The 25959-nt window shown below is 39.7% G+C and overlaps 1 non-coding gene across 1 annotated transcript; it reads left to right on the plus strand.

Moving 5' to 3' along the window:
- The first annotated feature begins 7929 nt into the window (after positions 1-7929).
- LOC122683420 lies at positions 7930-8036 on the plus strand. Its single transcript, XR_006337757.1, has one exon. It is a non-coding gene; the product is annotated as a U6 spliceosomal RNA (small nuclear RNA).
- The last annotated feature ends 17923 nt before the right edge of the window (positions 8037-25959 follow it).

The raw sequence follows: 25959 nt of genomic DNA on the forward strand, positions 1-25959 counted from the left end.
CTTTTTTTTTTTAAGCTTGAAAGCCCTTCTTTCTAAAAAAAATTTTTTTTAATTTTGTAAACTAAGGATGGAGAAAAAAACAACTGAGTGAAGGAAATGGTAGCAGATTTTATCACTTAATTGTTTTAAGACAGGAATAGAGTGAAATGCACCACAAACATGTTACTGAATGTTTAAAATTTAAAATTCTTGAAAAGAAGATATAATTATTGATGTGACAGAAAATAGTTTAAAACAAGAAAATGTTAACATGCTACTAATAAATATATGCTATAAATATCTATGTGGTTAGCAAAACAATTAGCATTCAGAGAAAAAATTGCACAACTGGAATTTTTCTTCATTCGGTAGAAGTCATAGCAGAATTTGACAATGTCACGACTCATACTTATCCATAATACAAACATCAAAGATAAATAACAACACTGTACATTACTGAGGGGATGAAATATAAAACCAAAAATTAAGATTATAGATGATGAAATTAACAAATTATTTAATTTCATGAAGTGAGCTCTGCTAATTATTATTCAACTACTTTAGATACAACTAGTGGTGTGCTGATAAACTGACTCTCTTAAAAAAGAAATAAAAATGCCAATTTCAATGGTAACACTGAATGGTAAATTAAACAACCCTAATAAAGCTTATTTCAAGTTTCCAGTGGTTTAATAACTGGCTCATAAGATTCCTGCATGTTTAACAATCGGCTTTCACCAACCAGTGCAATCTGGCTCCTATACATACAGTCTAAGTCATGTACAACAGATGACATAGCTGCTTGATGTGTGAATTTCAAAACGCAAGTCTTGTATCTCTAAATGAGACTATTTTTGATGATTTTGTCCTATAGGTAACACCAACTCAAGAATGATTCTACATATGTTTAATGGACTACTTACAAAGATATAATCTGGACATCTAAAATCAGACTACAGTAAGAGCATAGATGTTCATGGAAATCATACCAAATTGCAACTGACGATGTTTGAAAATGATAGAATATCCTGCATTCTGCTTTCTGTGCATTTTTAAACTGGGAGGAAATGAGACAGCAAAAAATCTCACAACACCGAGCAGCTTTTATCTTGCACAAACTGTACAACTATTTTGTAGACTCAATAGAAGTTGAAGACTATTGAAAACACATTTGCCAAATATAAGTATTGGCCACCATTGAATTTTTAATGGAAAATGAAATTGGTAACATCATGTTAATAAAAACACAAATTGAAGCAGGTTAAAGCTCTTTTAGACTATTTTGATGGTATTAATAAAGATATTAATCTAAGAATTCTAGAATATAAACCAAAGCAAACTTGAAAAAGTATCAACATTTATACTTTATAACATTTATAACATTTGGTTTGTACTAATTTACCATATATTTAATATGTGAAAGTTATAAGCAAAATGTTGCAGAAACCAAATTCAAAAGATATACTATTCTCAAAACTTCAAAGAGAGTAGGAGATTCCTTTTAAAAAGAAATGTGATTTTTCTGAAGAATCTACTATTGTGCTAAAAAAATTGCAACTTGCTGACACAGGTCTGAACCTCTCTGTTTTAGATAAAAACTAAAAGTAAGAGGACCGATTTTGACTGGGAATCTCCCAATCAACCCATCTGTGATACAAAACCAAAATTTCCAAGTCACAAATTTTGTTTTTTTTATTAAATGCAATGATGTCATCATTAAGGAAAGCTTTAAAGAAAGTTTCATGTTGCTAAGCAAATACCTTGTCTGTCTGATGATATTCTAAATAACATTTGAGGAAGCATGAGGACTATGAAATACTACAACATAAAAAGCTATAATTGCCACCCACTGATGACTGTAACAGAGGATGTGATATTGGTGAGTCGTGAATATTCGAGAAACTAGAAATTTTAAGCTCTTTTCTAAAATCTTGATTGATTTCCCCTGAGATATTGCAATTTCACTATTGAATTGTTTTCCACAAAAATTTATTGAACACATTTTCAAATACAGGCACTTTGAAGGTACTGTGGGTTCGTTTCCAGGCCACCACCATAAAGCTAATATCACAGTAGAGCAAGTCACAGATATTCTTTTGTTCCCCAGTGGGTCTAAAAGCTATGTTTACATGATCCTCAGGCCTATTGTGTGCTATAGCATTGTCTAAACAAATGTGGTCGTGGTGGTGATTCAGTAGCTAAGCCATGTTCAACTCTTTGAGACCCCATGGACTGACTGCATCCCGCCAGACTCCTCTGTCCATGGAATTTCCCAGGCAAGACTACTGGAGTGGGTTGCCATTTTCCTCTCCAAGGGATCTTCCCAACCCAGGAAGACTTGAAGAACGCTTTATTGCTAATAAAACACTATCATCTGAGCCTTCGGGGAGTCAAAATCTTTTTGCTGCTGGCGGTGGTTTAGTCATTCTGTCGTGTCCGACTCTTGTGGCCCCATGGACTGTAGCCCACCAGGCTCTACTGTCCATGGGATTTCCCAGGCAAGAATACTGATGTGGGTTGTCAATTTCGTGGAAGCTTGAAATATTGCAAGAATTACTAAAACGTGACACAGAGACATGAAGTGAGCAAAGTCTGTAGAAAAAGTGGCACTGTGAGATTTGCTAGTGAAGAATACAGAGTATCAATTTTAAATGTACTTAAAACTATTCAAGTTGATCAGCAGTATCTCGAGAAACCTAGAGGTGATTTCTGTGGAAAATGACATACTGAAGCTAGTAAGAATTGAAATCATCATAAATGTTTCATTTCTGTAGAACAACTGTTTAAAAAATAAAGTAACTGTGTTATTTGTAATTATTTTGTTTAAAAATTTCACTTTCTATTATTTTATGTTTGGTAATCTTATTTTTATAACTTGCACAACATATTTGGTAATTTTGTGGTTTGTAGAAATAAATAATACATTTTTAAGGAATATATTAGTAAAAAAAACTTATTTAATGAAAGCACTATTTTTTTGAAAGTGCGAGGGCCTTCTTATTTTTTTATTTAGGTATAGTTGAATTACAGTATTATATCCATTTCAGGTGTATAACACAGTCTTTTGAAATTTAAATACTAAATGAAATGATCACCACAATAAACCTAGTCACCATCTATCACCAGGTAGTTATTACAATATTATTGACTATATTGTGCTATATATTATATGCTATATATATAATATAATATTATATTATTATATTTATATGTAATATATATGCTATATATTATATGCCATGGTTTGTTTATTGTATTACTGGAAGTTTGAACCTTTTAGTTCCATTCACTTATTTTGCCCAGTCCCCCAGCCCCGTCGCCTCTGGCAGTCACCAGTTTCTTTGTATCTATGAGTCTATTTCTGTCCTGTTTCATTTTTTTTTTACCTTCACATGAAAGCAAACACACATATTATTTGTCTTTTTCTGTCTGACTTATTTCACTATGTATAATACTCTCTATATCCATGTTGTTACAAATGGCAAGATTTCATTCTTTTTTTTATGGCTGACTATATTCCATTGTGTATAACACAATTTTTTTAATCCATTCATCTATTAATATCAGTGGACACTTAGGTTGCTTCTGTATCATGAGTATTGTAAATAACACTACAATGAACATCAGTGTTCAAAAATCTTTTTGAAATAGTGTTTTTGTTTTCTTTGGGTAATTACCCAGAGGTAGAATTGGGGGATGGCATGGTAGTTCTACATTTTACTTATTTGAGGAACCTCTGTACTGTTTTCTGTAGTGGCTGCTCCAATTTAAATTCCTGCCAACAGCGTACAAGGGTTCTTTTTCTCCACATCCCCACCAGCACTTGGTATTCCTTCCCTTTTTGATGGTAGTCTTTCTGACAGGGTGAGATGATATCTCATTGTGATTTGTTTTGTATTTCCCTGATGATTAGTGAGGTTCAGATCTTCTTGTGTGTCTATTGGCCATGTGTATGTCTCCTTTGGAAAAATGTATATTCAGGTCCTCTGCCCATTTTTAACTGGATTGTTTGTTTTTTTGATGTTGAGTTTCTATAGCTTGGATTTTAACCCCTTAGAGGATATACCATTTACGAATATCTTCTCCCATTTAGTGAGTTGTCTTTTTCATTTTACTGATGGTTTTATTCACAGGACCAAAGCTTCATAGTTCACTGTAGCTCCATTTGTTTATTTTGGCTTTTGTTGCTCTTCCCTGAGAAGACAGATTAAAAAAAAAATACTAGTAAGACTGATGTCAAAGAGTTTGCTATCTTTTCAGTTCTATGGTTTTAGGTCTTATACTTAAGTCTTTATTTTTCACTTTATTTTGTATATGATGCAAAGAATGGTCTAGTTTCATTCTCTTGAATGTAGCTATCCTATCTTCCCAACACCATTTATTGAAGAAGCTGTTTTTCCCCATTGTGTATTCTAAGAATGCTGTTTATAATTTGCCTATTTTCTGGGACAGCAGTATCATGATTGTGCATATTTATTTCTTTATATGTGGTTATGTGTAAATATATATAAAAGTCACACAAAAATATACATTTTAAGTGATATAAAGATGAAAATGGAAATTATTGCTTTTTTATCATATTTATTTTATATTAGCAGTAGTAGTGGTAATGTATTTTACTTATGCCCTAAAATGGTTATAAACAATAGTTTGTAAAGAGCAGCATTATTTCAAATGCTTTACCACAACATTGCCTTCACTATTTCGAGAGTGTATCCAAGAACCGTTTATTTTATTTTATTTTTAATTTTTTTTATTTTATTTAAGTTAATTTTATTTTTTTATTTTTATTTTTTATATTTATTTTATTTTATTTTTATTATTTATTTTTATTTTATTTAAGTTTATTTTAATACCAACTTTTAATGCTGTCACAGCTGAAAATTTTCTCCTCAGAAAGATTTTTCAGTAAAAAATTTCAGTATAAACATCTATCATTACGTTTAGGGGAAAAAAAGAAGTACCGGATAAGCATCATGTGAATTTTAATCTGTAAAAAAAATGATGGATGTTTGTTTTTACCTTTATGTAGATCGTCTTGCCAATTACTGTGACTTCCTGTTGCTATTAGCTATTGAGATGAAATGTGTACACGAGGTGTCAGTCTATGTGTACGCGTCAGATAGCCTTCTCATTCATTCTAACTCGGATGACTAATCTCTGGGCATATCTGATGAGTTTTGAAGGCAGATACTAAGAAGTGGGGTGTCAGTTCTGCTGTTCTTCTGTTGTTCACTTTACGTTGATGATAATGTGTCCATTCCACATTTATTTGCAGGAAAGCTTCTAGACACGTGTCCATATCTGAAGGATAGTTTAAATAAAGCTGGGTACTATCACCTACAAATGCCCCTTTTAAGGCACCTGTAAATAAATAGTAACACACTGAAACCCTCTGAGAAGGAAGAAGATGGAAGAGCATCGCTGCTGCCTTCTCCCAGGGCGCCTCCTGTGACTGGTGTGACCCAGGCACAGTCCCCAGGGCTCGTGTCTCTACTGGGTATTAGTCAAGTGTCATTTCTGTATTTTTTAAGGAAAACAATCAATGAATAGAGATACTTCAATTTTTGTCTGTTCCCTTAGTGAACTATATATATATATATATATAATTTTTATATATTTATATACCACCAGGCATGTGCCTGTCGCATTCCAAACCCAACAACTGGAAATGTTCTCAATTAAGGAAAAGCATTAAATGTTGAGTTGCCAAAGATGATGACTGTTCACTATGATGACATATATTATGTATCATCACTGAACATGTTACAAGAAAACTCAACAGACTTTGCTCTAAAAATTAAAAATTTTAGAATGCTTTTTGCATACAAATATTTAATGCTATAGGATGGATTGAGAGTTTTGCAATAAATATAGAAAATGAGTTAATGTCATATTTTCTTACAATCAACAAATCTAATATATAAAGACTTTATAAATGAAATTTAAAAACTGTCGAAGACACTTTAAAGGCATGAACAGATGATTCACAGAACTACAAAATGACTGGGAAATATGAGAAAAACCCTGCAAGTAATCAATGAAATGCACAATGCACAATGAAATGCACAAAAGCATAAGATTATCACCATCCATCCATCAAATTATCTATTGCAAATGGTCTGTAAAGATAGCCACCTAGAGTTCCTCCATTGCTGTAACATGCATGTCAACCTCTCATCAAGAGGTGGCATGTATTTCTTTTTCTTTAGAATTGGGATAGTCTGACTTGTATTGAGCACTAGAATGGGATAGAACTGATGCTGTGCATCTAATGTGTAAAGATCCGTGTTGCTGGTGTGCATATAAATTGATAAACCTGTATCATATGGTAGTTCAATGTTTAACTTTTTGAAGTACCTGATGGCTCAGTCGGTAAAGAAATTGCCTGCAATGCCGGAGACCCAGGTTTGATCCCTGGGTCGAGAAGATCCCCTGGAGAAGAGGATGATAATGTACTCCAGTATTCTTGCCTGGAGAATTCCATGGAGAGAGGAGCCTGGTGGGCAAAGAGTCACGACTGAGCGACTAACACTTTCAGTTTATACTATGTTTTATAGTGGTTGCACCATTTTACGATGCCACCAATAGTACCCAAGGTTTACAATGTCTCTGCATTCTTGTCAACACTTTTCATTTTCTGTTTTTTCGGTTTTTTTTTTTTTATTAGTAGTCACCCTCATGGGCTTAAGGTAACATCTCATTGTGGTTATGATTTGCATTTCTCTTATGATTAGTGATGTGGAACATGTTTTTTCCTGTGTTTGTTGGCCATTTTAATATAATCTTTAGAGAAATGTCTACTGAAGTCCTTTATCCAAAAGAATTGAAAAAAGATTCTGAAGAGATATTTGTACACTCATTATTCATAGCAGTGTTATTCATAATAGCCAACAAGTGGAAGTAATCTAAATGTCAATTGATAGATGAATGGATAAACTAAGTGTAGCATATACATAAAATGGGATATTATTCAGAATTAAAAAAGGAGGAAATCTTATCACCTGCTATGACATGAATGAAGTTTGGGGACATTATAAATCAGTTATGAAAAGACAAATACTGTATGATTTCACTTATATGCATTATCTAAAATAGTCAAATTCATAGAAGCAGTAGAATGGTGGTTACCAGCAGTTGGGGGGAGAAGGAAATGGAGAGCTGTTGTTTAATGGGCATAGTTTCAGTTTTGAAAGATGAAAAAATTCTGAAAATTTCTTGTACAACAATATGAATATGCTTAACGCAAATAGTTCAGTTCAGTTCAGTGGCTCAGTCATGTCTGACTCTTTGAGACCTCATGGACTGCAGCACGCCAGGCTTTCCTGTCCATCACCAACTCCCACAGCTTACTCAAACCCATGTCCATCGAGTCAGTGACACCATCCAACCGCCTCATCCTCTGTCGTCCCCTTCTCCTCTGCCTTCAATCTTTCCCAGCATCAGGGTCTTTTCAAATGAGTCAGTTCTTCGCATCAGGTGGCCAAAGGATTGGAGTTTCAGCTTCAGCATCAGTCCTTCCAGTGAATATTCAGGACTGATTTCCTTTAGGATGGACTGGTTGGATCTTCTTGCTGTCCAAGGGACTCTCAAGAGTCTTATCCAACATCACAGTTCAAAAACATCAATTCTTCAGTGCTCAGCTTTATAGTCCATCTCTCACATCCATACATGACTACTTGAAAAACCAAAGCTTTGACTAGAAGGACCTTTGTGGGCAAAGTAATGTCTCTGCTTCTTAATATGCTGCCTAGGTTGGTCATAGCCTTTCTTCCAAGAAGCAAGCATCTTTTAATTTCATGACTGCAGTCACCATCTGCAGTGATTTTGGAGCCCCCAAAAATAAAGTCTGTCACTGTTTCCATTGTTTCTCATCTATTTGCCATGAAGTGATGGGGCCAGATGCATGATCTTAGTTTTCTAATTGTACACTTAAAGATGGTTAAGATGGTGCTCGCTTCGGCAGCACATATACTGGAATTGGAACGATACAGAGAAGATTAGCATGGCCCCTGCGCAAGGATGACACGCAAATTCGTGAAGCGTTCCATATTTTAAAAAAAAAAAAAAAAAAAGATGGTTAAGATGGTAAGATTTATGTTATGTCTATTACAGTAATTTTAGAAAATGATAAAGCTTTCTCAAAAGCAATTGGATAAAAATATCAATAGTACTAAAAAAATTAATAATCTTTTTCTTTTCTACACATGTGGAACTTCCCCAACCCATGCCCCCTGCAGTGGAAGCATGGACTCTCAACCACTGGACAGACAGGGAACTCCAAATTCATAACCAAAGTTCAGGAAATCATAATATAGGCAGAGATCCATAAGGATGTTCATTTTGGTGCTATTTCCAGTAGTAAATTGGTAATTCATTATTGAAATTTCCAACAACAAAATTAGGAGTTGCTCACATGAATTGTTGATATACATATATGACATTATTTCAGTGACATGAAAATAATCTTATAGTAAAATGTTGAGTGAATAAATCATGATATAAAACTATTGATACAGTGTGATCCAAATATATAATATATATACATACCCATATGTGTGTACACCTATTTGTTATATGTATGATATAATTATACATGGATATATTCTCTACACACACACACATATTTATACCATATATATTATATAATGCATGTAACCAATTTGTTGCATAAACTGGACTTGGTAGGTTGCAAATATAACATACCTTTATTTTTTTCATACAACATTTCAGATAAATTCTAAATACTCATACCTTCTGTTGCCAGGATGAACTTGTGAGCAAATCTTTTAGCTTTTGCAGCCATTTGAAGATACTGAAAAGTCTAGACTAACATCCAACCTTCAGTCTCTTATTTAAGGTAAACTTCTCTCCTGAGAAAGGACTTGGTTGGTTTCTTTACAATTGTGCCACTTTGTTTCTTTTCCTTTTCTTCTTTACTTTTAGGAGTTTATTTTTGTGGAAGCAGCATCAATTCATAGTCTGAAAAGCTAATTATACACATTTAAAAGCAAATTTTTGTTCTTTACGAAAGTGCAAAGGCTATACTCCAATTTTGGAAATCTTGGTGAGTGAACAAAGAATGTTATGAAATGGTTGAGAAAACATATTGTACAATTTAGATTTTTGCATATGTTTCGTTAAACTCACATTTACTTAGCTGTAATTACATTATGTGTATATACATTTGGTTGCAGTAAGAAAACACCTGCTTAGTTTTTCTCTGTTTTCTAACTTTAAAAACAGTGTTTGTTGTCCTTTTTATTTGCTGAATGAATTTTAAAATGCTGGTCATTTGAAGTTGTAAAGACATCTTGAACTATTTCCATTTTATTATCCTTTCTCACTCAGATTCTTTCTGGAAAAATGGCATCTGTTTTATTGCTGCTGCTCCAAAGCAAACATTTATATTTTATGGCTTTTTTTTTTTTTTAATCGGGGTGTGTTTGCTTCATTGTTGCGTCACTCTCTACTGCCCAGCCAAGTGAGTCAGGCATACAGATACATAAATCCCCTCTTTTCTGGACTCCCTTCCCTCTCAGGTCCCCCGCTGTGCAGTGGGTTCTCGTAAGTTACCCGCTTTATACACAGTATCAATAGTGTACATACGTCCATCCCAGTCTCAGTTCACCCCCTCTTTTGCTCCTTCATCTTCCTTTGCACCCACTGGGCTCCCGACTCCCTGTCCTCCTGGGAGGGAGGAAAGCAGAGGTCAGAAAAGATGGGTGCCATCCTGTCTCTGGCTGTGACGGCCGGTAACCCACGGATCCTCAGAGCATATGCTGTGCCCTCCGCCACAGCGTCATCTTCTGACCCTTCTCTCTGCACAGCTCCCCTCTGCCCTCTCCACTCATCAGGATGGTTCTGTGCCCATGACTGTCTCCTCAGCCCTCACGCCAGGCTATCTGTCGCTATTTTCAACATCTTCTTGGAAATGATCCCTTTGGAGATGATTATAGCCATGGTCCATGTGGCCAGCAAAACAGAGAAACAGGGATCTTGGTCCCAGTGAACTCTTGAAGTGCAGGTACTTTTTTTTTTTTTTTTAAAGAATATTATGATTTATTTGTCTATCTCAATAATTAAGAAAAAGCCTCAAGTCAGTAAGCTCTCAGCATTTTGAATTCATAAATTGTCAAAATATCAGGTCATTTAAGAGAAAAAACAGAGACATTTGATGGAGGGAAAGCATAACATCTACAAAATGAATTGAATATTTCATTTTGTGTTCAGCTGCTATGGTGTCATGTAGATATAATTTATAAACATGTACTTGCTTCACATTTTACATATTTAGAAATTAAATCTACATTCATAAGTATTTCAGTGTTTGAATTTCCTAACAAAAAATACCCAATTCTATGTCTGAAATTTTTTCCAGTTTTATTGAGATATGTGAAGTGACTCAATCGTGTCTGACTCTTTGTGACCCCATGGACTGTAGCTTGCCAGGCTTCTCCATCCATGGGATTTTCCAGGCAAGAATACTGGAGTGGCTTGCCATTTCCTTCTCCATTATTGAGATATAATTGTCAAATAAAAATCATATATAGTTAAGGTGTGTGTGCATGCATGCTCAGTCTCTCCATCATGTCTGGCTTTTTGTGACCCCATGGACTATAGCCTGTCAGGCTGCTCTGTCAATGAGATTTCCCAGGCAAAAATACTGGAGTAGGTTGCCATTTCCTTCTCCAGGGGATCTTCCCAATCCGATGACTGAAGCCATGTCCCTGGCATCTTGTGCGTTGGCAGGTGAATTCTTTACCATTGTGCTACCCAAGAAGCCCCATATTTAAGGTGTACAATGTGATAATTTAATATACACATACACTGTGAAAAAATGACCACAATCAAGTCAATCAACATATCTATAATCTCACATAGTTACCCCTTCTGTTGTGTGTTTGGTGAGAACACTTAAGACATACTTTCTTAAACTTCTGTGTATGGTGTTACAAAGTCTTAAACTTCAAGTATACAGTACAGTTTTTGTTGTTGCTTTGATGTACAGGTACTTCTTCACTCAGGCTCCCCCACCCCACCTCCTGGCACTGATTACTTCCCTCGGCTCCTCATCTTTTATTTTTCCAGGAGAGAATCAAATACTACTACTGTGTCCAGCAAGCTCAAGAGGCCCAAGGTATCCAAGTATTTTTCTTGAGTCTCTATGCTTAGATCAAGGCGAGAGGGAAGTGCTCCTTGCGGGTCGTGGGGTGGAAGAGTGCGCTGCTCAGGATGGCACTCTGTAAGGCAGGGCTTCTTCATTTCAGCACGATCAACATTTGGGCCTGGGTGAGTCCTTATTGCGGGGCTGCCGCATGTATTATGGAACGACAAGCAGCATCCCTGGCTTCTGCTCACTAGATGTTAGTAGCCTCAGCTCTCAGTTGTGGCGACCAGTGATGTCTCCAACCACTGCCAAAGGCCCCTGGGGGGTAAAATTGCCTCCACCCGAGAGCCACTGACCTAAAAGCATTTTTTCTGCAAACTTCTCTACTTCTTAATGACTTCTTTAGCTTTTCTTCTTTTTTATGAAGATGGGTGGTGAGCTAATGCTGGCGAAAGAGCACCCCAAATGAAAATCCTGCATAGATGCTTTTGTACCCTGCCTTAGAATGTGGGGACATTGGTCAACCCCGAGATAGGAAAAGTCATATTAAAGAAGTTGCTGTTTTACATAAAATTATAAAAAAGACCAAGTGATAGATAGGAAAGCACACCAAAATAGTAACAAGGACTATCTTTGAATGATGGAATCATTAGTGATTTTTTTCTAATTAACTTTAATATTTTATACAATGGATTCATTCATGTTTAAAAATACTTAAAAAAAAAGACAAAATGAATAAAGAACAAGGTCGTACTATATAGCACATGGCACTATATTCAATATCCTGTGAGAATATTCAATATTCTCAATATCATAATGGAGAAGAATATGAAAAATAAAACTTAGATGTATATATGTATAACTGAATCACTTTGGTGTACAACAGAAATTAACACATTGTAAGTCAACTATACTCCAATAAAAAATATTGAAAAAAAAAAGATCAAACAAATCTTACCAGTTTTCAAGATCCAACTCAAGTATTGCCTCCTTCATGACATGTTTTCAGATTATCAAGTGAGGAATACTTTTTTTTTCCTTCTGGAACAATCACATCTGACATTATTTAATCTTCACAGTCACCCCCATTAGCTAGGGGTTTTGTGATTTTTGTTTTACAGGAAACTAAGTTTGGAGAAATGACTAGGAAGTAACTAGGTTGTGTAACTGGCCTCCTACTACACAGACTGGTAAGTGACAAGCATCACTCAAACCTGGTCCACTTCTTCAGCCCATTTCCTGCCTCTCGTGGTTCTGGTCACTGGGTGCCCGGAGCTTCATGGCGTTTTAGGTGAACTTAACGTTACTGAGCTACATCTCCTTCATTTGCATAGTTTTCCCCAACTAAATGATAAACAGCTTTTACAGAATAGATTGTTGAGCTTTCAGTACACACCCTCTCAGAGGACCATGAGGCCAGATTGTTGAAATAGTGCTCAGGTGAGACAAGATGGTGGACACATCACTTAAGTTAAATATAAACATTGACTAAACCATAGTTTCCATCATAACTATTCAACATCTTTTTGTAGTGGCAATATAATAAGCAATAAAGATTATCTGACATGTGAATACTGGCATGAAGGCATGTGTTTGAGCAGATGATCTGCTGCCTAAATATTAGCATCATTGTATTCAAGCAATAGGAACAATCATTAATATATACTATGGAGAAAGACTGAATATATATTAGTATATCCTTATGTTAGATAGACTGAGCTGATTTTAAGACAAAATTATCACATAAATTCAGCCAGTCCATTGTGCCAAACTATCTTAAATGCACACTCAAGATAATACTAATGGCAGAGCCTATGATGGTTGGAAGGAAGAGGTAACAGCTGAAGAGGCACAGGCCCCAGGGGGACCTCGGCCAGATCACTGGGTGTGGGGAAGCAAGAGCAAGCTGGTCCTCAGCTGGTGGAGGAGATGAGGCTCTCCAGATACGACCAGGCTTGGGTTGTAGCAGCTCAATAAATAGCAGAGCAGAGTCAACAGCCTGCGAGCTTTCAATCCCATAAGTATGTGGGGCTGGTATAGATAGGACCTGATATGTGTGCCATGGAAAAGTCCTGCATTTCTATTACTGTGGCCAAAGCAGGTGCATGTAGTCTTTTGGAAAACTAATGAAGACAGTGAGGTCCTGGTAAAACTCAAAGAGGGAGACTTTGCACCAATGTACCCCAAAATGTAGTCCAACCTAAAACTATCACACCATTGTTAATCAGCTGTACTCCAATAGAAGATAAGAAGTTTTAAAAAATGACAGAATGCATACACAAGATCTCAAAGAACTATTTTTCCCACAAAAGGAGAAACAATCAGCAACTTCCTAGATGGCACAGCATAATAAATAATGCTTATAATGACCTGAATAAAAACCAAAAGTAAAATTATTTTCAATTTACTATAATTAAGAAGCTGAGAAAGTATAGAATACAGTTTTTAGAGCAAAATTTAAATTGTAGAGGAAAACTGACCATGCATTTAGAAATTAGCTATGATGAAATTCTGTTCAAAATGATTCATTCTCTTAAGACTTTCAGGTAAACAGAGTTTCACTGTTACCATAGCAATTTATCTTAATAAGGAAAATGACAGACTAAAAAAACCTGTGGTCCATGGACCAACATCCGTCTCAATTGGGAGCTTACTGGAAAGGCAAACTCTTGGTCCCTAACCTGGACCTAATGAGTCAGAATCTTTGGAATTGGGATCCAGGAATTTGCATTTTAACTTGCTCCACAGGTTATTCTTATATTCAAGAGGCACTGGTTCACAGCACTCCCACAACCAACGTCACCCTCATGACAGAAGCCTTTTCTACAATCCATTTCAAACAAAAGTTTCCAACTGTGTTTTGTCCAAGACAGTAGACACGTGGGGCTGTCAAACACTTGACATGTTGTAAGTGTGAACATGGGATTTCAAAGACTGAGTATAAAAAAGGAATAAAAAGTTCCTCGTTAATCATTTTTATAGGCTTCCCTGGTGGCTCAGACGGTAAACAATCCGCCTGCAATTTGGAAGACCTGGGTTCGATCCCTGAGTTGGGAAGATCCCCTGGAGGAGGGCGTGGCAACCCACTCCAGTATTCTTGCCTGGAGAATCCCATGGACAGAGGAGCCTGGCAGGTTACAGTCCATGGGGTCACAAAGAGTTGGACATGACCAACAGTAGACATGTGGGGATGTTAAGCACTTAAAATGTTTTAAGTGTGAATATGGGATTTCAAAGACTGAGTATAAAAAGGAATAAAAAGTTCCTCATTAATAATTTTTATACTGACTACATATTGAAACAATATTTCAGATATATTGGATTAAATAAAATGTATCATTAATTTCACCTCTACCTTTTTACTTTACTGGGGCTACTTGGGCATTTAAACTTACATGTGTGGCTTGTGTTATAATTCTATTGGACAGCACTTAAAGGAGGATATCTTTCCTAATCTACATTTTCTAGTTATAAACTAGCCAGGACTTACTTGAAATAATGACAAACATGGAAAATAGAGCATTTGTTTCATGTTTAATGCGTGCCAAACCTGTACTTAGCATCTCGCCTGGATGATTTCGTTTAACCCACACCATAATTCTATGAAATTCTTAGCCCAAATTTATGGATAAGGAAACTGAAGTTCAGAAAGTTTCAATAACTTGCTCATGCTACCAGCTGATACGTGACTGACATAGAAGTCAACTCTGGTCCATCTGACCCCAAATCACATACTTTTGCATATTTCCCTGTACTTTTTATTATACGATGTCCTGAAAAAGCATAATTTTAATAATATCTCAAGTGTGTGCTTAGTTTCTTAGTCGTGTCTGACTCTTTGCAGCCCCATGGAGTATAGCCAGTCAGGCTCCTCTGCTTATGGAATTATCAAGGCAAGAAATACTGGAGTGGGTTGCCATTTCCTACTCCAGGGGATTTTTCCCACTGAGGGATCGAACTCAGGTCTCCTCCACCTGCATTGGCAGGTGGATTCTTTACAACTAGCACCACATGGGAAGCCCTTAATAGTACCTATCTGCATTAAAATGATGAATACATTATTTAAGCTTAAATCAAGTAGAAGAAAATTATTAGAAAAAATAATGACAGAATTATCTCCACATGTGATGTGTGAATCTGTAGATGTTTAAAATTTGGGAACTGTGACACAATCTTCCTCAGTTTTGCATCTGATTAATGGGTTACCTTTTCAATAATTCCTCATAATAATTCTTTTTAAGGTTTGATGTTTTTTAAAAAATCTATTGATGTATAGTTGATTTATAATGTTGTGTTCATTTCTTCTATACAGCAAAATGACTCAGTTTTATATATACATATATATATGGATATATATATGTATATAAATGGATATTCTGAGAGTTTGTCACCAATAATGAAACTGAGCTGATCACAGCCAATCAGTTTCAAGCTATTCACAGCCTCCATGGTCATTTGCACAAGCACTGGGGAATGTTCCCAGTGCCTTTTGGATCAAATCTCCAAAAGGAGATTTTAGAATCAACTGGGCCCTCTCCACAAGTGGTATCCTCAAGGAATCTATGTGTGGACACAGAATTGTATCAATTGGAACTTCTAGAATTTGTCTTCTTCACAATGTTTGTTCTTTCCAACATCACAACCCCAGACTTCTCAGGTTCTGAATTCATAGAAAATGAGATTATAAAGATTGCAATACTTTGCTTATGGATTTCTTAATCCATATACATTTGTCGTACCATCACCAGTCAATAAAATGGGCTCAATCTCTCCAAAATCAACAGAGGTCAATCCAAGAATATGATCCTCCAAGTTAAGTCATGAATGTTCCTTGCTGCAGGGAAGGTTGACTGCCAAGTCATTTTTTTGGGGGGGAGCTCTAACTAGCAGGGTTGGGGTTGTGATGGGAAATGAAAAAGCCCACACATAAATGAACCCATGCAGTCCAAACCCATGTTGTTCAAAGGTCAATGATCGTTGCATGAACATAAAGCATTTTTGCAGCTTATATTCAGGTGACATCTTGGCTGCTGCAGACTTGTATGAGCTCTTTTAAAAAGATCTGGTAAAAACCAGTTCCTTAGGAAGCCAGATTTCAATTGCCACTTAGAGTTCCCGAAGCCTGAGTGTGTCAACCCCTCTATTTGCATAACTCACTTAGAATCTCATCTCATATAAAATGCAAGGGACTAATGTCTAAGGACAGTTTTTTCCACCTGGTAAATACTAGCTTTCACTTGCTTGAAAATTTCAAGATGAAGAAGGAACAAAGACTTCCTCTTGATTGCAGAAGCTCATGGAAATATGACTCCCCGGGTCTAGCCAGTGGTGAAAAGCATCAGCATAGCCCTAGCGTTAGACCCAAATTAAAACCATCAGCTCAGCCTGACTGTGATGTGGCCATAACATTTCACCACATTAAATGTGTGATAACTGTGCGCAGGCAGGTAATGGGATCTGACAGTGCTCCTCGTCACCACGGAGCTGTCATGTCTGCACTGCATTCTCAATCCCAGCGAGTCCATGTCCATCATGAGGCCTTATTCTGGCCTAAATGTGCTGTGACAGTAATAATACACGCGGGCATGGAAGAGTCTAAACCAGGGAAACACATTCATACTGAGTATGCACTACGTATCTGGCAGACGGATCTCAGGTGACCCCTCAGTGATCCCTCACCTCCTGAGTCCACTCCTTTGTGCCGTCTGCTTCCTGTGAGTGCGTGCCTGACCTGGGACGTGCCTCCTCCCAACAGAGTGTGTCCAAAGGGATGGGTGTCACTCCCGTGAATAGGTTACATGATAAGGCAACAATGATAGACTGGCATTTCTGTGATGATTTTGTATTATGTAAGATTCCTTCCTGAGGCTTCCTAGGTGGCACAATGGTAAAGCATCTGCCTGCCAATACAGGAGATGCAAGAGATGTCAGTTTGATCCCTAGATCAGGAAGATCCCCTGGAGAAGGAAATGGCAACCAACAGCAGTATTCTTGCTTGGAAAATTCCATAGGCAAAGGAGCCTGGCTGGCTACAGTCAATGGGGTCACAAAGAATCAGACACGACTGAGCGGCTAAGCAGACACACGCACACACACACAAGATTCCTTCCTAGCAGAGATTCTCCTGGCTGACTTGATGAAGTAAACTGCCATATTGAGGAAGCCCATATGGCAAAAAAAAAAAAAAATTTGAGAGGCCTCTAGGACCTGGATATAGTCCCTAACTGGCGTCCTGCAAAGACTCAGGGTACCCTTCCATCACATAACTATAAGGAAATGAATTCTGCCAATACCCTGAACTCACTTGGAAGCAGACATCTTCCCTAGATACAACTGCAGTCTGGCTGATACCTTGATCACAGCCGTGTGCAATCCTGTGCTTTATAAGCTGTCCCTGGACTTCTGGTCATTGGAAACTGTGAGATGACAAATGTGTGTGCTGCTTTGGCTGCCATATTTGTGGCCATTCATTATAGCAACTGTGGAAAATGATACACTATCATCAACCATGTTTCTCTTCTACATCCTTTATCTTACTTCATCACCTCAGCCACCCAGGAACTCTGGTAGGTAGGCAGGAAATAAAGTTTAAACATGTTTGCACTTGTCTTAGGAAAAAAGTCACACAAGTTTTCAGGGTGATGTCCATGAATTGAGGAAAGCCTGCCATGGTCGCCTCCATCTAATCCCTGAATAATCATATGTAAATTATGAGTCAACCATCTTTAAAATGACTTGACACAAATCATGCCCAGTGGGATATTAGCAGATGCTGCAGTGCCTTGCACATCTCCCACTCCCCACCCCAACTCACCATGCCTGTTCATCTGACCGCTTCACGCTGCCAACACCTGTGACTCTCTATGCTAGTGAATCCTCTGTGTACACTTGGCTCAGGGTGGCTCTGGGGAAACGACGTCTCTGGGAGCATCCCTTGGCCAACGGAAATGGAGTTGGTGATGGTGATGGAGTCGGAAGAGAAGCTCCCAGCCTCCCCGCTCCTCCAGTGTAGCTGTTCCCAGGAGTGCTCTACATCATTCCTCAGAGTCCCCAGTGGGACTGAGACCCAGGTGCCCGCAGTGACAACCTCCTCAACACACCCTGCCATGCTTTCCTTCCCTTTCTTGACTCCCTTCCCAGCTCCTCTCCAAATAAATGGTTTGAACTAATTTGTTTTCAAGGGATATGCTTCTGTGTGAAGTCAACCAAGGAGGTAGGGGCACTTCACATTGGATGGATATTTGGTAGAAACCCAGCAGAGAGGGACAAAGACAAGCACATAGATTGTCCTGAAGAATGCCTTAAGAATGTTCTAGGAAAAGTGAATGGAAAGGAGAAGCGGCTGATTCTATGCATCAAACTCAATGTTCACCAGCCAAGCTCTGATGAGTATTTTGACCCCCAAATGCTTTCACAGTGTGTCCTTTCACAGGGGAGGCAGTGTGCTGGGTGGTGGACACGGACTTTCTTTGCTGAATGGATGCCTCCCCTGTTGTGAAATCACATGCCCGTGTTCTGGTTATACATCAGTCTCTTAAGTTTGGTTAGTGTGAGTCAGTTTTAAAAGTCCTGTCGGCTCTAACAGCAGGCACTGACCACTAGGTTCACTGTGGTGACCATTTCACAACATACACAAATATCAGACCATTGGGTTGTAAACCTGAAACTAATGTAATGAGGTATGTCAGTTACATCTCCATTTTAAAAAAAGAATCAGACAATTTTTGGCTGATAAAGAACACTCATGTATTAAAAGACCAAGGGTCATGATTTAGACAGCCGAATTAGTAGGATGGCCCTTTGAATATCTTTCCTAAGAGTCATTTTCTTCACTGGTCTTTGAAAGCTGAGACAGAGACAGGGAGTTCAGCGTCACCTCCTCGGGGGGTCCCTGACCTTGGACATCCTGAACTTGGGTCTGAAGCAGGCCCCTGTGCTGTGGGCAAGGATGACAACGATGTGATGGACGCTCATCAGGCAGCAGACGCTCTTCTCCGGGTGGGACTTCCTCCGGGACCTTGCGGGTAGTGTCAAGGCTCAGGCAGGGGGCACTGGCTGCTCCTGAGGCGTGGCCCAGTCAAGAGCAGAGACAGAGCAACCCCCTCTCTATAAAGTGTGGAGGGGGTAGGTTGCCTCCAGGAGGCCATCTTGGCTCCAAGCTGGTGTCTCTAGGAGATTCCTCTGGGGCTCCAAAATGCATGTATTCAGCATACACCTGGATCCCTAAGGTGTGAATACCTGTCCGGAGTTCACTGGACTCTTCAGGATCATGGCCTTTCTCATGCCTATACAGGACGCCACACCTTCGTATACACCTTCTCTTAGTTCTTGCAGGAACCCTGTGATGGGGAAGGGTCAGAGTGCCATAATTATAGATGAGACAAGCGCCTCATCTCACATAGTTCGCCTTCTCAAGCCGCTTTGCTCATATGTGGCAGAAACTCAAGGAAGACCCGCACCTCTGAAACCAACCTGGAAGGCAACTTTGAACCAAACATGATGTGGAAAAAGAACCTGAACAAGAATGTATACAAATGTGCATAAAACTGATTTACTTTGTTGTACACCTGAAACTAATGCATCACTGTAAATCAATTTTTTAAAAAATTAGGGACATACACACACTATGATATTTACCCTCCAAGAAACTGAAATGAAAATTAATTCAAATAAAAGCCGATATGAATTTTTTAAAAAGCATAATGTCATTGCCCCTTGAGAATCACAGAAACTTTCTCTAAGTCAGAATTTCTACTCACATCATGTTCTTCAAAGCAGTACACATGCCAATCAGATGCAATATTCAACAAAGCATGTTTGGAAGTTCAGTTCAAAATGGAAACATTAAAATTCAACATAAGTAAAATAATGATTTACATCTAAATCTTGCAATTTAGTATCACTTGGATAATGTTTTTATGCTCAAGATACTTTATGTGTATTATTGTATTTCATCATCACCGCTGTCCCCAGAGGTGTTTTACCTCATTTTCAAGATGGGAGGAGACTCAGAGAGTTTATATGACTTGTCCAGGGTCACACAGCCAGAACACTGATGGAGTGGGATTTGAAATTTTCCTGACAGCCATTTTTTCTATTCTGCACATCCCCTTGATGCTTAAAAATTCCCTCAAGAAAGTCTACATTTTTCTTGGATCATTTTTATTCTTTGCCCCCCCACCCCCACCTAGACCATAAATGTTTAGGATTAAACTCTCAGTTCATGTTACCAAGTACCCCTTGAAATGCTATGTGAATTGTCCCAGTGGATTGAAGACAAAGGGGGGTTGAGACTGGACTTACTCATCCAGCCTTCTTTTACCCACTAAATATCTCATTACCATTGACCAGCCGGATGTCAGCATGTCACACATTATTCTAAGAGCAGAGCAAGAGCCCCTCAGGTCAGGAGATAATCAAGAAACAGTGTTATGAGAGTTGACATCTTATGAATAATTATTTTAAAAATCTGTTCCTTTCTGTCCCTTCAACTCCAGACGGGCGAGTTGGTCCTACCAAGTTGCTCAGTCAAACCCTGATGAGAACATCACTTAAACAAGGTGCTAGTTGTCCTTATTTATTTATTTTGAAACTAAGTTTTGAAGAAGTAAGTTTACTCAGAGATTTTATTGTGAGAGTGTGCAGTCAAAAGGCCAGTAACTCTGGATGTAAGACAAGCAGCCCCAGGACTCTTCCGGCATCTCTGGAAGATGTGGGCCCCCATTTTCCTCCTGCATCACAGAGTGTCTGTGGGTACCACGTTTCTGTTTCCCAGATGGCCAACAATAGGAAGTTACTATAGACGTGAACAGAATACAGTTTTAAGGTCACCATAACATTTTGGGTGCATGCATGTTAAGTCACTTCAGTCATATCCGACTCTTTGCGACCCCATGGACTGTAGCCCACCAGACTCCTCTGTCCATCGAATTCTCTAGGCAAGAATGCTGGAGTGGGTTGCCATTCTCTCCTCCAGGGAACCTAACCTGTGTCTCATCTCTCCTGTCTCCTGCATTGGGAGGCAGGTTCTTTACTGCTAGCAACACCTGGAAAGCCCAATTTTGTGGGATACCTAGCTACATTCTGAGATGGAAGAGTTTGAGAGTGAGGCTGGGAAACAACTTCCAAAAACAGTGTCTGAGCTGCAGATGTGGGTTCATGCAGAGTGAGTGGTCCCAGGGGAGGAGGTGGGGGCATGGGCATGTCCTTCTGTCCTGGGGGGCTGCTGAGACGCTCCCCAAACCAGGGACCCAGCATCGTCAGTCAGCATCCTCCTCCAGCCTCAGTTTCCCCTTCTGTCGTGTGTGCGGTTGCTTGATCCCTATGATGTGGAAGTGAGGGAGCAGAAGATAAGGAAACCCTCTCCCTGAAGAGCCAGGTGAGCCCCGGGCCACCATTGGTGTGAGTGGTGGGGGCAGCAGAAGGGCTGCAGCTTGGCCTTGGGGTCTGTAAGCCAGTGTGTGTCCTCTGCATCGTTGCAGACTGGTGCATTCATGGGACGGGCTTTCTCGGAAGAAATCGGAGAGAAGAAATTTCTCAGCCTGCTGTCTTGGTTTACCTGTGACTGAGAGGTTCCTAGGCTACGAGACAAATCTCAAGCAAACAAGAGCAAAATAGTCACTGGTGCTAGGCCCCCATTTCTTTTCCCCCAGTGTTCAACCCTGGCTGCAGAATAGAATTCCTGGGAGATGCCTGCGTGTCACCCCAGACCACTGAATCTGAATCTCTGGGTCTATCTATATTATTTTTTTAATTTCTGAAAGTTATTTTGATGTTTAGTAAAGATTGGGAAAACCAGCCTTCATGACTTTCTTTCCTCAACAGACCCCATGAAAAGGGATAAGCTCACATGATTGTCCACAACAAAGATGGGAAAAGTGGTTCAACAGAGTCTTAGCCAAAGGCACAGTAGAGGAGGTAGGTTTCCTAAGGACGTAACAGCTGGAGTGAGGCCTCAATTGACTAAACCAACCCACTGTGGTGCTGGGGGCACTCTGAGGACCACCGTGCTGGCTGCAGCCCCAGGACTTGTGGGGACACAGATGCTGCTCTGGGAAACCTTCTCTACATTGGCATCCAGCCCCTAGCCATCACAGGGAGGAGGCAGAGCACGGGCAGAATGTTGTGGTGAAAAGAAATCTGTGGGGTGGTGAGGGTCTTTAAAGTACTGGACAACTGAAGTACATTCTGAGGGTTTAGGGGAGTCTGACTTTTTTTTAAAAGAATTAAAGATTTTGGAAATCCTCAAGTTAAAATCTCGTAAGAAGAATTATTACTTGTTTTAATTTTTAGTTTAATTTTTATTTTATATTGGATAGGTGGCGCTAGTGTTAAAGGACCCACCTGCCAACGTAGGAGACATAAAAGATACAGGTTCAATCCCTGGGTTGGGAAGATCCCCTGGAGGAGGGCATGGCAACCCACTCCAGTATTCTTGCTTGGAGAGCCCCATGGACAGAGGAACTTGGCAGGCTACAGTCCCTAGGGTCTCAAAGAGATGGACACGACAGAGCGACTTAGCGTGCACACAGTGTTGATTTATTATAATGTGCTAATTTCAGGGTACAGCAAAGCGATTCAGTTACACATACCTACATATTCACTCTTTTTCAGATTCTTTTCCCATTTAGTTTATTACAGAACATTGAGTAGATTTCCCTATGCTATACAGTAGGTCCTTATTGAAGGAATCATTTCTGAATTAAGCTTCACATGAGAGAGAGACTATCACTTAATGATTATGAGGCAAGTCAGAACTTGCCTTGTTTTTTCTGATCCTGTGGACTTCTGTCCCATCAGCTGTCCTGTGAGAACAGACCAAAGTTTTACTTTTGTGAGAGCGCAAAGTTGAGGATAACTTCTACCCATGTATTTAAAAACTGCACGTCAGTGTTAACTGGTGCCTAGTTTATGACATGATTTGCCCACAGCCAGTTACAATAACCAGAAATCCAAAGTAGATTTGAACAATCTGTATATTGCTACTTTTTAAGATCATTTTTTAAATTTTACAAATATCCGTTTAGTTTTGAGCAACAATGAAAAAATCTACTATTCCCCAACAATTATTTTTATCTTTGTGTTTCTACACCCATCTTCATTTCAGATGAGAGTACAGTAAGTTTGCTACATACAAACCTTCAAGTTACAAACTTTCAAAGATACCAACATGCATTTGCACATCCAATCACGTAAGTTGGCGTACATTGTCATGTTTGTGTGTCCTCTAGAAGTAGTTGTGATTTTGCGTACTTTACTGTACAGTAATGCATAGAGTACATGCATTGGTGCATGCATGCATGCCCAATCATGTTTGATTCTTTGCAACCCCATGGACTGTATCCCACCAGGCTCCTCTGTCCATGGAATTTCCCAGGCAAGAATACTGGAACTGGGTTGCCATTTCCTTCTCCAGGGGCTCTTCCTGATCTAGGAATCAAACCCATGTCTCCTGCATCTCCCGCATTGACAGGTGGATTTTTCACCAATGGGCCACCTGAGAAGCCCAGAGTATAGTATCTTTATTTTAAGCCCAAGATGTCCTGAAGCAAGAGTAAAAGCAGCTATGATGTAGTAGTACTATTGTGCTTTTCAAGGTGCTATACTGTAAGATTAAAAATGCTAATCTTTTGTGCTTGTTTTCTTGGCATTATTCATGTAAAAATTATTATAAACCTATTACAGTATGGTACTATGTAGCCAATTGTGTTAGTTGACCAGTCCATCCTAAAGGAGATCAGTCCTGGGTGTTCATTGGAAGGACTGATGCTGAAGCTGAAGTTCCAATACTTTGGCCACCTCATGCAAAGAGTTGACTCATTGGAAAAGACCCTGATGCTGGGCAAGATTGAAGGCAGGAGGAGAAGGGGGTGACAGAGGATAAGATGGTTGGATGGCATCACCAACTCAATGGACATGAGTCTTAGTAGGCTCCGTGAGTTGGTGATGGACAGGGAGGCCTGGCGTGCTGCGGTTCGTGGGGTCGCAAAGAGTTGGACATGACTGAGTGACTGAACTGAACTGAACTATGTAGCCGATTGTTGGGTACCTGGGCTAACTTTGTTGGACTTATGAATAAATCGGACTTATGAACGTGCTCTCAGAATGGAACTGAGTTCATATGTAGGGGACTCACTGTGTCATTAAGAAGATAAGAAGAAATCAGAATGTAATACTTATTATATCTCTCTGGAGCAGGATGACTTTGTAAGCTTTGAAGCAAGAGAAAAAATTACAAAGGGGAAGAATGACCAATTTGATTATGTAACATTGAAACCTCTCCGAAGGTGCTCTGACTATGTGTGTTAGACGTGGTCGAGGGACCCTTAGATTCTCACCCCCTTTCTGATCACATGCCTTCCTGTGCTTCAGAGGTCAAAGGGTAAACAAGGATGTTCCCCAGGCCCCTTGGCAGCCAGGGCGGCATATTCAAATTAGATTCACTCACTAATGCATTCCCGGGAGAATTTGCAGGCAGAAGTGCATATGACTACTTGGTTAGCTATGTTTTTAGCTGTGAGTCTTCTGAAGCAACATCTGTGTCTATCCCCCACCTCCGTGGTTGTCAGGAAACATTTGTGTTGAGAGGGTGGTGGCTTCCAGATCCTTGGGTCACAGCTGCTGCCTCCCTGATGGCAGCAGATGCCACAGAAACCTTCAAGGACCAGTTCTGTGTGGTTGTGGGAGCCACTCACCAAGGCCCAGGCTGGAGGCGGTCTGTACAGAACTCCCAGATTGAGACAGAGAAAGCTGGTTTGTGGGTGGGAAAGAAAAGTGAGCAAAGGGCAGAGTTCTCATCACAAGGAAAACAATGTTTCCTTCTCCTATTGTTCCGTATCTGTAGTAGATGGTGGACATTCACTGAACTTATTGTGAGGATCATTTCATGATGTCCACTGTCAAATCATTGTGCTGCATACCTTAAACTTATGCAATGCTGTGTGTCCATTACATCTCAGCAACACTGGAAGGAAAAAAACAAAACAAAACAAAGATGCTATAGGATTTCCTGTGATTTGGGTGCTTTGTTGCTGGACTTTGACCTGTGATGAGCTGAAGGATTTGGGACAGTGTTTGTCCGGGACAAAGGCATCTGGAATCAGAAAGACTGAGTTCAGGTAGCATCCTGCCTTGGATGGTCGTCTATGTCTGATTTTACTGATCATTAAAATGACGTGTTCCAGCTCCATCCTGCAATTCTCTGTTGACAGAGAGCCGCTCAAAAGGGAGCATAAAAATGCAAAGCCTGAGCAGAAGAGGAAGGAGAGGTTTTGTGCTGTGGTGGCTGAGGTGCCCTCAGATTGCAAGTTGGTGTGAAATCCTGGGCGTGGGGGAGCAGAGACGAGCCCGGGCTCCGCTCACACCAACAAACATGCCATAGCCAGGGGCTGCGTCACCCTGGTTAAACACCAGGGGAACTAAAGGCCATGGCCAGCAGCTGTGAGGAAATGTCACTGGGATGGTGTCTGATTGCCCGCTGATCACTGTGAGGGGAGGGCATCAGCTCCTCGGGGAAGGTCAGCGCATTTCCAACAGTTCAACTGCGGGGTTTAGCTGGAGGCACCCACAGACACACAGGTGCCGGGGAATGTCTGCTCCTTGCAGTGTGCACCAGGGCAGGCAAGTCCACGCTGCCAGCTGAAGGGCAGCGTGGACCCCAGGGTCACGCCACGGCGGGGAGGGACACCAAGGCTGGCGAGGCGGTGGGCTCCGGGGGGCAGAGGAGGTAGTCTGTGTTAGGACTTCTTTTCCCAAGAGAGGACTGAGTCTCCTGTGACTCTGCCTATTACTATTATTATAAACTTTGCTTGGAAGAGGGAGAGTGAGCTGACCCACTGGCGCTGGATTCCTGGGGGAGGAGGGTCTGTGAG

The sequence above is a fragment of the Cervus elaphus genome, chromosome 24 (assembly GCF_910594005.1).
Source record: "Cervus elaphus chromosome 24, mCerEla1.1, whole genome shotgun sequence".
In the NCBI taxonomy this organism is placed as follows: Eukaryota; Metazoa; Chordata; class Mammalia; order Artiodactyla; family Cervidae; genus Cervus; species Cervus elaphus.